At 46.5% G+C, this 12621-nt stretch overlaps 1 pseudogene; it reads left to right on the forward strand.

The window, feature by feature from the left end:
* Positions 1 to 7619: 7619 nt before the first annotated feature.
* Positions 7620 to 8571, forward strand: LOC142069225 (olfactory receptor 10A4-like; annotated as a pseudogene).
* Positions 8572 to 12621: the final 4050 nt, after the last annotated feature.

The following is a 12621-nucleotide window of genomic DNA, read 5'->3' on the forward strand; positions in this document are numbered from 1 at the left end:
TGTACCCAGAAGGCTGAGATTTTTCAGAGGTCCCTAGAAAATGTGGATGCCTCAATTCCCATCAGTTTTCAGAACTGGGCTTCCAAATTCCTTGGCAGCTTCAAGAATTTCCGTCATTGGCTTCTCCACATTTATCCCGGTATAACTGAGTCCACAGTTAAAGTGGTACATCTTCACGCATTGCGCTCAGGCTTAGGCATCCAGACACCTAGAATGGAGCAGCAGGGCGACCCTCAGAGACACAAACATCGGTACACACGGAACGGTCACTTCCCAAATTTAGGTGCCAACTCCGAGTGACACCTACAGGGTTTGGCGGCAGCTGAGGTGGGGGAGGATTGTGAATTGCAGTGGGGCCTAGAACTGGTTCATGTTACGTCTTCTCTGGCAAGGGAAGAGCCAGGGACTCTCGGGGACAAAATCCGTCTCCTGGTCTGCTCCTGGGGCAGTGTCTGCACTGCCCCTTATGCAGGGATCAGGATAAAGTCCTTCTTGTGAGTTCACTCCCATTTGTGTTTCTTTTTTGAGTGGCCCAGCAAATGGGCTTGCCACTAGCCGTGTCTGGAAAACGGTGAACTTGAAGCAACTCGCACAGAGTTTCATGGAAAGAGACTCTGAATTCACAGCATTGGGCATGCCCAGAAGACGTAGGACCTCACTGCCAGAAGAAATGGGGGTAGGGTGAATGTAAAGGCTAGGGTGAAAGTTATAAGGTCCAGTGTGTGGGTGTCACTGCAGGAAAGGTTTGTCATGATCACCAAGCGTAATTTAATTTGTCTACAGAAAACCAATTGTAACATCATACCCATTAATATGGAAGTAATCAGAAATCTGCTCATCCAAGACCAGCTGCTAGCTGGAGGCAGAATCTGCCATTCATAAGGGCTGCATAAGGCAAGGGGTTACATATCACTAAATACCGATCATAAGACATTGTAGCTAGGAGATAGAATTCAGCACCTGCCAGAGAATCAAAAGTATAAATTGCATGATGCAGCTGCTAACAGAAATGGGTCTGTCCCCAGTCAGGAGACTGGCCAGCATTCTGGTCAAGATGGGCAAAGAGAAGCAGATCTCCAAGCAGAAAGAATGGAGGTGTGAAGGGGGGGTGCGAAGGTTCTGATCACCCACAAGTAGCGCAACAACGAGGATGTTCCTAGCCATGCTCACAGTGTAGATCACTAGAAGCTGCAAGAAGAGAAGAACCTTCAGTTTTTGGGTATTCCTGGATCCCAGGAGGATGAATTCTCTGACGGACTTTTGATTTCCCTATTTTGCGTCTGCCATGGCTTGTATCGAATGGAACCAAACAAACTCTGCCGTGTAATGAGGAGAACACAGAATTAAATGTTAATACATTGGCACCACTTAATTCTAGACTTGTTAAACCTGCCTCCTCCTTTTGGCCAGCAGTGTAAGGACTAGCTGGAGAATCCAGACCAGGGCTTCAAACTGGATTTGATATTTTGGAAAGTGGATTAGATTCTACTTCAGGTAAAATGATAATCATAGAACCATGCACTCCAGCCTAAACCCTAAGAAATATTGAAATCCTAGGCATGAAATAAAACCAGTATAAACCTCTCTTCTCCGCCATCTTTTCATGCACAGTTTGGGACATTGCAATCCTAATCCGCATCCCCATCCTCCGCCACCCTAGATTGCCCTGCAAGTTAAGCATGTGCTCAAGTATTGTGGGGAATTGGGGTCTAAATTGCTAGCAGTCTCCTGGGGGCAGCTACCATTTTGTGCTCACTTCTAAAACAACATTACTGAGGCGATACACACACTGTGCTCTCTGTCATGGATACTTTATTTTTATTCCTTCTGTTGCTGTTTGCCTTTAATATAAAATAAAAAAAGTCATTGAGGCTGAGATTTTCAAAGCTGTCTAAGGAATTCAGTCATCCAATTCACAATCAAACTAGTGGGAACTGTGTGTTCAAATCCCCTAGACAGCTTTAAAAGGCTCAGCTGGAAAGTATATGCTTACTCTCTGTGTATGGGAAACAGAAAAGAAGCCAAAGTCCTAGATAGAACTTCAAGATCACAGGTCAAGGCAGGGGAATTAGGGGCAGGATTGCTGCTGTGGTTGGTGAGCTTTGGGAAATGTTTTTAATTATGATTTTATTTTTGTCTTTTATATTTCTTTACAACAGACAGTAGCTTCATGGAGCAGTGGAACATGTTATGCTTTGTGGACAAGTAGTTGATAAATTGAAGAGGTTCAGAGAAGAGCCACAAGAATGATTAAAGGATTAGAAAACCTGCCTTATAGCGATAGACTCAAGGAGCTCAATCGATTTATCTTAACAAAGAGAAGGTGAAGGGGTGACTTCCATACAGTCTGAGTACCTATATGGGGAACCAATATTCAATAATGGGCTCTTCAATCTGGCAGAGAAAGGTACAACATGGTCCAATGGCTGGAAGTTGAAGCTAGACAAATTCAGACTGGAAATAAGGCATAAATTTGTAACAGTGAGGGTGATTACCCATAGAACAATTTACCAAGGGTCATGGTGGATTCTCCCTCACTGACAATTTATAAATCAAGATTCAATATTTTTCTAAAAGTTCTGCTCTAGGAATTATTTTGGGGGAAGTTCTCTGGCTTGTGTTATACAGGAGGTCAGACTAGATGATCACCATGGTCCCTTCCGACCTTGGAATCTATGAAACCTGAGAGGTGGCAGATCTCTGTTCAAATCCTTTCTCCCCCTGAGCCAGAAGGGGGACTTGAACCAGTGTTATCCTACACCCCAACTACATAGCCTAACCACTGGGTTAAAAGTTATGAGGGAGGTCCTCCTCTTGCCCCAACTCCAGCCATCCTTGCTTTGCATAAGATTGCCTAAAAGGGCCCAATCTGGTAGGTGAGCTCTGACCATGTTTACCAAATTGGGCCCCACAGACAAATGAGGCAGAGGACTGGTTATCTCCTCCCAGCTCGTACATCGCTCTGGGGCTCAGGTGTCTGTGTGGTTGGCGTTGGGCTGCGGAGCACATGCCCAGAGGCACCTTGGGAACTTTTACTGCAAAAAAGCAGGAGCCCAGGGAGTTTAGGGACCGACAGCGTTTGACGGCAGCTCAGCAACAGTTTTGTGAATCCCAGAGGGGGCCTGACTCTGGGATCTTCAGGGGCCTAAAGTGGTAGTTAGGTACCCAAGTTCCTTTGTGGATCTGGGCCTTTTGGATTTTGGCCCTTCCCTGTTTAGGCGATTTTGAAAATCCCACATGGGTCCTCTCTGCATCTTTAGCCTGTGAAATACCTTTGAAAAGCTGCCCCCTGTCTCTGGGTGTGTCTGCTCCCTGTTTGCAATATGGGGATCACAGCGCTGCCTACACCACAGGGGAGTTGTGAGGCTAAAGAAATTGTGTGAGGCGCTTACTCCAATGTAGGCCATAGAAGTACCTCAGAGAAAGCGAAATAATGAGGTTCCTCATGGGTAATAAGTTCAAAATCAGCGATTTAAGGACTTTAGTCCCATTTTCAAAAAGTTTTGGGGATTCCTGTCTTCCAAAGCAGACACTTCTGTCTTCCATTGGAAACCCAGTTTTTTGGTGAAAAAAGTTTTGATGGAAAATTTTCCACCATCCCTTGTTCAAAACAGCTGTCCCTGGAAACTTTGACCCTGACTATCAAGCTGTATATTCTCCACCCCAAAGAGAGAAGAAAAAGTCTTTGTCTCATCTATGAGTCCCTTACGTTGCAAGGATTCAATGCATCAGGGAACCTGTCTCAATGGAGGCATAAAAGAACTTAAATACTCAGACTCCTCAAGGTGTGGCTTCTTCAGAGTTGCTCAACACGCTGCTCGCAAGCTTTAAAGCACGTGATTAGATTAGATTCAAATATTTTTTTAAAGTCAATGTTTTTTCTACACGTTATTGCTTTTTAACCAAGCGCATCGGTGCATATCTTTAGCTTGGTCCTTTTTCTCCACTGCTTTGTACCTTTGTGTAGTCATTTCTCTGTGAGCAATGTGAGTGGTGACTGGGTATGGAAACACTCCTCCTAGTACAAGTGGGTAATTCTGATATGGAGTCATTTTGCACTCACCTTGCATCGGTAGAAATGACTACACATGGTACAAGGGAGCAGGGAGTCAGCCGCTGGTGTGTTGTTCCTCTCCCCTTACCATTTTGCTATACTAAGGAATAATTTATAATTTATAGCTGGAATTTCCAGCGGAACCGAAGGGAGTTACCCACCCAACTCCCCTGAACTTAAAGTTCTGTGCCTGAAAAAAATGTAATCAGGATCTTGGCTGCTAAGTACAGTCTAAGTGGGTCTCTATGAAAGTGATTCATAGATACTAAGGTCAGAAGAGACCATTATGATCATCTAGTCCGACCTCCTGCACAAGGCAGGCCACAGAATCTCACCCCCCACTCCTGCGAAAAACCTCTCACCTGTGTCTGCACTATTGAAGTCCTCAAATCATAGATAGATGGATGGATGCAGTGTTTGTCGAAGCCATGTCAGTCCCAGGATATGAGAGAGTCAAGGTGGGTGAGGGAATATTTTTTATTGGACCAACTTCTGTGGCAAGAGAGGCAAGCTTCTGAGCGTCCACGGAGCTGCTCTTGATGGCTGGGAAATGTACGGAGGCTGGGTCTGCGCTACGGACCTCACAGCGGCGCAGCCGTGCTGCTAAAGCTGTGCCGCAGCAAGGTCTCCCGCGCAGCCGCTCTTCTGCCGGCAAAATCAAACCACCCGAACAAGCGGCGGCCGCTTCGTCGGCAGGAGAGTGTCTCCCGCCGACATAGCGCTGTTCACACGGGCGCTCCGTAAAACCTTTGTCCGTCAGGCCTGGATATTTCTTTTCACACCCCGACAGACAAAAGTTTTACCAACAAAAGTGCTAATGTAGACAAAGCCAGAGAGTGTCACAGATAAATACAAAGGGGAACAGATTGTTCGGCATAAGCAGTTAACACACATTTCAAGGGACCATTCAAAGTGAAGTGGCTCGTTACTACCCTCCAGTCATAGGGAGGAAAGGAAGGGGGGTGGAAAAAAGCAGCTGGGAGGGTGGTTAGTGGGAGTCACAGATTGTTGTAATAAGCCATAAATCCAGTGTCTCTGTTCAGTCCATGATTTTGAGTGTCTAGTAAAGTTATGAATTTAAGCTCCCAGGATTGTCTTTTGAAAGTGTTGTGCAGGTTTCTTTTGAGGATGAGGACTGATAGCGTAGACACAGAGTGATCACTTTGTGAAAAGTGTTCTCCCACAGGGGATGGGGTGGTTTTGTCTTTGATCATTTTTGTCTTGACTTCATTAAATCACTAAATGCTCCATAGCGATCACTGTGCTCTCAAATGAACTCTCACAGGAAAATGATAGCCGGTGATGCTGGAGCTCAGGATATGAAGTCTAGTGAGGCGGGTGGGCTAAGTCTGCTGACCCGGGCTGGGAGACTCGCTCCTGGTTGCTCCAAAATGCTGTGTAGACACATCCAACGTGGTCTGGCTGGTATCGGAGCCAGGGATATCAACCTCTGTAACCTGACCTGGGGAACAGGAGATAAAGCCTGGTCTACTTGGTGAGACAGAGCAATCCTCTCCTCGTTTTACAGAGCAGGGAGATTCAGGCTGACGTTCTCAAAACGGGCCACTTGCTTTAGATGCCTCCTGTTTTGGATGTCCAAGTTGTGACACACTGAGCCTGGCTTTCCAACTGAAGTCAGTGGGAGCTGTGGGATCTTAGTGCCACTGTACATAAAGTGCCAGATGTCCTACACTGGGCATCCACAAATGAAAACACCACTGAAAATTTGTTGTATCAGAGATTATGTATATAAATTTCTTATACGATTCACCAATGTCACGGTGCGGGACTCACCCCTGCGGCGTTTCCTGCTGGTCGTCCTTGGGAATTAGCTCTTCCAGCCTCTGGAGCGCCCTCTGCAGGCCGGTGTCCCGCTTGCCGCTGGCCCCCGTGTCCCTCCCAGATCACGGTGCCCCTTTACCCGGGCTGCTGCCCCCTGCAGTACCCCACAGATTTGGGTCTCCCCTCCCCAGGGAACCCCCACCCTCTATCCCCACCTCACCTCCCCAGCTCCTCTGGCCTTCCCCCAGCCCTGCTCCGCCTCAGGTACTGTGGTATGCTCCCCAGCAGCCAGGCTTGTCTCCCTCTACAGCTAGAGGAGACTCTCTGCTCCTGGCCTACTGCCCTCTTATAAGGGCCAGCTGAGCCCTGATTGGGGTGTGGCCACAGCTGAGCCTGCTTCCCCCAATGAGCCTGGGAACTGCTTGCTCCCAGCCACAGTCCTGGGCTGTTTTAAGTCCTTTAAGGCTGGAGCAGGTGACCATCCTGCTACAACCCAACTTAACCAGTTAATGAACCAACCTGATAGCTTTCTTTGACAGGGTAACAAGCCTTGTGGATAGGGGGGAAGCGGTAGCTGTGGTATATCTTGGATTTTGTAAGGCTTTTGATACTGTCTCACGTGACCTTCTCATAAACAAACTAGGGAAATACCATCTAGATGGAGCTACTATAAGGTGGGTGCATAACTGGTTGGAAAACCATTCCCAGAGAGCAGTTATCCGTGGATCACAGGTGCATAATGAGTGGGGTCCCACAGGGATTGGTTCTGGGTTGGGTTCTGTTCAATATCTTCATCAGTGATTTCATAGAATCATAGAATCATAGAATATCAGGGTTGGAAGGGACCCCAGAAGGTCAAAATATTTAGATAACGGTATAAAGAGTACTCTTATAAAGTTTGCGGACCACACCAAGATGAGAGTGGTTGCAAGTGCTTTGGAGGATAGGATTAAAATTCAAAATGATCTGGACAAACTGGAGAAATGATCTGAAGTAAATAGAATGAAATTCAATAATGACAAATGCAAAGTACTTCACTTAGGAAGGAACAATCAGTTGCACACGTACAAGATGGGAAATGACTGCCTAGGAAGGAGCACTACGGAAAGGGATCTGGGGGCTCATAGTGGATCACAAACTAGATATGAGTCAACAGTGTAACACTGTTCCAAAAAAACCAAACCTCATTCTAGATTGTCTTAGCAGAAGTGTTGTAAGCAAGACATGAGAAGTAATTCTTCCACTCTACGCCCGGCTGATTAGACCTCAACTGGAGTATTCTGTTCAGTTCTGGGCGCCACATTTCAAGAAAGAAGTGGACAAATTGGAGAAAGTCCAGAGAAGAGCAAGAAAAATGATCAACGGTCTAGAAAAGATGACCTATGAGGGAAGATTAAAAAAAAATGGGTTTGTTTAGTCTGGAGAAGAGAAGACTGAGAGGGGACATAAAAGGTTGTTACAAGGAGGAGGGAGGAAAACTGTTCTCCTTAACCTCTGAGGATAGGACAAGAAGCAATGAGCTTAAATTGCAGCAAGGGTGGTTTAGGCTGGACATTAGGAAAAACTTCCTAACTGTCAGGGTGGTTAAGCATGGAATAAATTGCCTAGGGAGTTATGGAATCTCCATCATTGGAGATTTTTAAGAGCAGGTTAGACAAACACCTGTCAGGGATGGTCTAGATAATATTTAGTCCTGCCATGAGTGCAGGGGACTGGACTAGATGACCTCTCGAGGTCCCTTCCAGTCCTATGCCTCTGTGATTTTATTATCTCCACAGATAGAAAACAACTGTAGGACATGGCTAGCAGGAACCACACAGTTGTGATACAGTTCTTCTTTGTGGCTTTTTCCAACATCCTGGAGCTCCAAGTTTCACTTTTTCTTTCTGGTGCTGCTGTTGTACCTCATCACCATGGTGGGCAACATCCTCCTCATCACGATCACGGTGGTGGACCCTGCCCTTCAGTCCCCCATGTATTTCTTCCTTTGGAATTTGTCCTTTCTGGAAATGGGTTATACTTCGTCCACTACCCCCAAGATGCTGGTGAACTTATTCTCCGAGGACAAGAGTATTTCCTTCCTGGGCTGTGTCACACAGATGTATTTCTTCTCCTTCCTGGGGATCACTGAGTGTTGCCTGCTGGCTGCCATGGCATATGACTGTTACATGGCCATATGTCACCCACTGCGCTACACGACCATGATGATCAGAGGTGTGTGTCTCCAGCTCTCAAGTGTGTCCTAGCTCATCAGGGTGCTGGTGGGAGTCGGGCAGACAACTTTCATATTCCCTCTGCCCTACTGTGCGCCTATTAGCATCAACCACTTCTTCTGCAACCTGCCCCCGCTGCTGCAGTTGGCCTGCACGGATACCTACAGGAATGAAATAGCTGTTTACACCATCTCTGTCACCTTCATCATGGTCCCCTTCCTGCTCATCCTTGTATCCTACATCCGTATCCTCCACGCTATCCTCAGTATTCCATCAGCCGCGGGCAGGAGCAAAACTTTCTCCACCTGCTCCTCCCACCTCATCATGGTGACCTTGTTTTTCGGGTCTGGCATCGTGACATATCTGAAGCCCAAATCCAGCTACTCACTCGGCAGCGACAAACTGCTTTCCCTGTTCTACTCAGTGGTGTCTCCAATGCTGAACCCTTTGATCTACAGCCTGAGGAACAAGGAGGTAAAGGAAGCCCTGAGAAGGGTGATGGTCAGAAAAATATTTATTTGAAAAGTGGGGGTAAAAATGTTATTTTAATAGTCTTGTGATGGATTTGGAGTTGCCTGTTGTAGCCTGATCTATGAATCGTATATTAATTATATTGATTACTTAAGAATTCCCAGTTATCACTCTGAGGTATTGAAAGTTCTTGTCCCAGTATCAGGCCCAGTGTTATTAAAGTTACTGTTCAGTTGGGAACCTTGATGTCCACGGTTGCAACACTCACACTTTAGGAACCCTTCTGTCTTTGTAATCGTTTATTAATACATTCAGCAAAGTCACAAACACTCTAACCCAGCAAGGTAGACTGAAATAATACATACTGTACATCCCAACATCCATATACTCCCACCATCCCTTGCAGAACAACCAGAAATGTTAGCCATTATCTTCCTCGTCACCATCACTTTCTCATTAGCACCAGTGGCCATCATCCTGGCACCTCCCAAGGGCTACATCTCTCTCTCCCCCTGCACACAGGCTGGGATACAACTTTTATAATATGTTATGTCAGGGGTAGTCAATAGGTGGACTGCGGGCCAAATCCGGACTGCCAGATGTTTTTGAATGGACTTCAAAATCTTTTAAATTACTTGTTGTTGTTATTATTGTTACTGTGGTGTGAAAAATGTTTCTCTGAAGTCTGGACCTTGACTATACCTTGACTAAGAAATTTGAACCTTGACAAAAAATAATTAACCCCAGTCTTACAGGATACAGGCCTGTAGGTTCCTTGCATTACTGCTGAATAAAATAAATGCTAAAGCGAGCTCTATGGGCTACCCTGTAGCAGTCTGTGAATACTGTATGATGCTTGTCTGAATATTGTACAGATGTTTTTGTATGCACCTATTGGGTTAATTCAACAGCCGGGTGTTCTGGAAACGACCTAGGAAGATGGACAATAGCTCAGAGAAGAGCTCCTCTGCAAACACCAAGGACAATTAACGGTGACATGCTACCTCTGCCCACCCATGGTGGGCCTGCTAGCCCAGCTTTCCCAGGACTGCATCCCTCCTGAATAGAGGAGAGCCTGGTTTGTTGAGATGGTTTAGAGGGTGCAATTGCCTCCTGACCTCCAGAGGCTGGGGGGTTCTTCGAGGAAGCATAGCCTGCCTTGTCTCTTGCTGTGCTGTGTTCCTACGGTTAAGATTAAACAACACTGTTTTAAGAAGGCTGTTTTGGGTCACTGTTATCACCGCAGGTCACGGGTCCCCAAGTGGACATGCACTTGTACCGAGTCCAGTCAGACCTGCTGAGTAATGCTGGATGATTTTAAATTTGGTTTAGAAAGAGCTCAGCAGACCCTGGCTTGCCAGACCTCACCCACTGATTGTCAAATTTCTCAGATTTACTGTAAAAGAAAAATAATAATGCAGCCAGCTCTTGGGGGGGGGGCGGAAGGGGGGGAAGAGCAGCTTTGGGGGATGCCACAAAATGAGAGAATGATTTTGCAAGGTTTTGAGAAAGACGTGGCTGAACAGAGATCAGCTTTCAGAAGAGCAAGGGAACCTGCCAAGCAGCGAGGGCTCAAATATTTGATAAAGTTTCCAGCTCAGTTTCATGTCAGGGCTCGTGAGGAAGTGCATCAGTTCCAAAAGCCACAAGGCTTGGAACATTTTGTAACTAGCCTAAAATGAATCAAGTCCCTGTTCTGTTCTAAACCACGTTTACTTGGCCTCCGTTGATGATATTGCAATCTTCAGAAATGCATGGGCAGGGCACAAGGCTCACAGAGAAATTGTGCTGAAGAGACTCAAAGGGTTTGTCCACTGCAAAGAAAAACCCACGGCTGGCCCATGCCAGCTGACTCAGGCTCGCAGGGCTCGGCTTGTGGGGCTGTTTCATTGCAGTGTAGACTTCTGGGCTCGGGCTGGAGTCCAAGCTCTGGGACCCTCCAATCTTGCCAGGTCCTAGAGCCTGTGTTCTAGCCTGAGCCTGGAAGTCTACACTGCAATGAAACAGCCTCACAAGCCCGAGTCGGCTGGCATGGGCCAGCTGCGGGTGTCTAATTGCTGTATAGACATACCCAAAGGTGCCGGTCTCACAGTAAAAGTGTCAAAATGCAAGATGGGGCGAAAGTCCCTTATCCAGGCCATTGGCAGGACAGGGCCAGATTTGCCAGAAACCCTTACAAGTGGACTCCATTGTTAACTGGCCTGTACCCTGAACCAAAAAGCAAATTCAGTCTTTTAGAGGCTTGCCGAATTATTACCAAAGACTCGTGGAAGGTTTCAGCAACATTGCGACTGTGATGACAGACGTCTGCAAAAAGACACAGCCTGCCAAGGTGGTTTTGACTACAGCCTGTCAGGAGGGCTTTGCTCAAGTGAAAAGACTTCTGTCAGCGACACTGGCTCTAGCCGGTCCAAATTTCGATAAAATGTTTGAACTCTGCACAGATTCATCAAGTACAGGCCTGGGAGCTGCACTGATGCAAGCAGGCAAGGGCAATAAGAAGCATCCTATTGCTTTTTTTAAGTAAACAACTGACCCATCACTGAACAAAATTACTCAGTCATCAAAAGGAAATATGCAGTTGTGGGGCAACTAAGGCTATAGCTACTGCCCAGGAAGTTCAGAGTCCTAACAGACCATTCTCCACTGGCAGGGCTTCACGGAAGAGAAGGTACCAGCTCCAGACTGCAACGCTGGAGTCCAGACATTCATGAGTACGGTATGGAAACTGCACACGTGAAGGGCAAGGAAAATGTGTGACAGAAGCACTGTCCAGGCACGAGGGTTCTGAGGCAACGCATGTGGATTAGCCAGTGGCTAACCCTACTGCCTCAGTGAGAGTGGGGGAGGTGTGAGCCAGGAATCCCGTGGTGCCAAGCGGCAGAGGGGTTGCCTAGGGTTTTACGGGAAGCCCCTGAGTTGGATATCTGCATAACTCTTCACTCAATGGTGGCATGTGAGGTCTCTACCAAGAGCCGGCAGCCCACTAGGCATCCTAATTGGTGTGAAATGTGGGTGTGGATAATATTGAAGGAGTTGTGTGTCCATACTCAAAACAATGTCTTTAAGGTCTTGGCCTTAAGGCAGGTCATGTGGGTTGGAGGTGTTCCTACCAGGCAGGGGGTAACTGTGACCTTAAGAGCCCCTGAGTCAGCAAAGGGCCCTCTAGACTGTAACTCACAACAGGCCTGACACACTCACTACACCCAACACACTGTTGACGTCATGTGTATCTAAGCGGTGTCACCTTAGGTATTGTATGCAAAACGGTGACGCTGCTCCCGAAAATCCTTGTGTTCTGTGTGTACGGGTTGTGTATAGCAAGTTATGTATATGTGCGGGAAATATGTTCTTAAAATGGCATTTGGAGGCCGTACATAATCCAGGTCTGCCCTAGACAAAGGAATATGGATTTACCTGTCTGATCAGCTTAATTACAGGGAGAGGACAATAAAAGGACATTTCCATATAAGGTAAACAAAGCAATCAAGCTAATAAGTGATGGAGGAAACAATGTAGTGAGCACACTGGGGGTCCGAATCTGCACCTCAAGGAAATCTTTCTAACTCGTGAGACAGACAATGGACTTTGGAAAATACAAGCAGGAGCAAAAAGCCGTTCTAGTTATCCCTCAATTTGGGGACAAAGATAACAGCACCCTCTGATTCTGTGGAAGTTGGATCCCTGGCCTGGAGGGCTAAAGATGCTGGTAACTTGATGTGAGTGAGAAAACTGCTTAGGCAAAGATTGTAACTTATTAAGATTTAAGTTTTAGTCACGAGAAAGCATGCTTTGGTTTGGTTTGGTTGGAACCAGACCTGTATCTTTTTCTCTTGCTTAGTATCATTTACATTTCTGTTCTTTGTTAATAAACTTATCCTTAGTTTTACTATAAACCAATTCAGTGCTGTGATCTTGAAGTGAAGTGTGAGTCTTCAGCTAAACTAACAGTCTGGTGTGTGCGCTGCCTCTTTGGAATCAGTGAACTCCATAATTTCTGAGTGTGCAGTGACAGGGACTAGACACTGCAGGGATATGTCTTTGGGGAACTCAGGAACTGGAGGTCAGTGATGGCTACCTGCAAGGCAAGGTTAAGATTGG

The sequence above is a fragment of the Caretta caretta genome, chromosome 14 (genome assembly GCF_965140235.1).
Source record: "Caretta caretta isolate rCarCar2 chromosome 14, rCarCar1.hap1, whole genome shotgun sequence".
Lineage (NCBI taxonomy): Eukaryota > Metazoa > Chordata > Testudines > Cheloniidae > Caretta > Caretta caretta.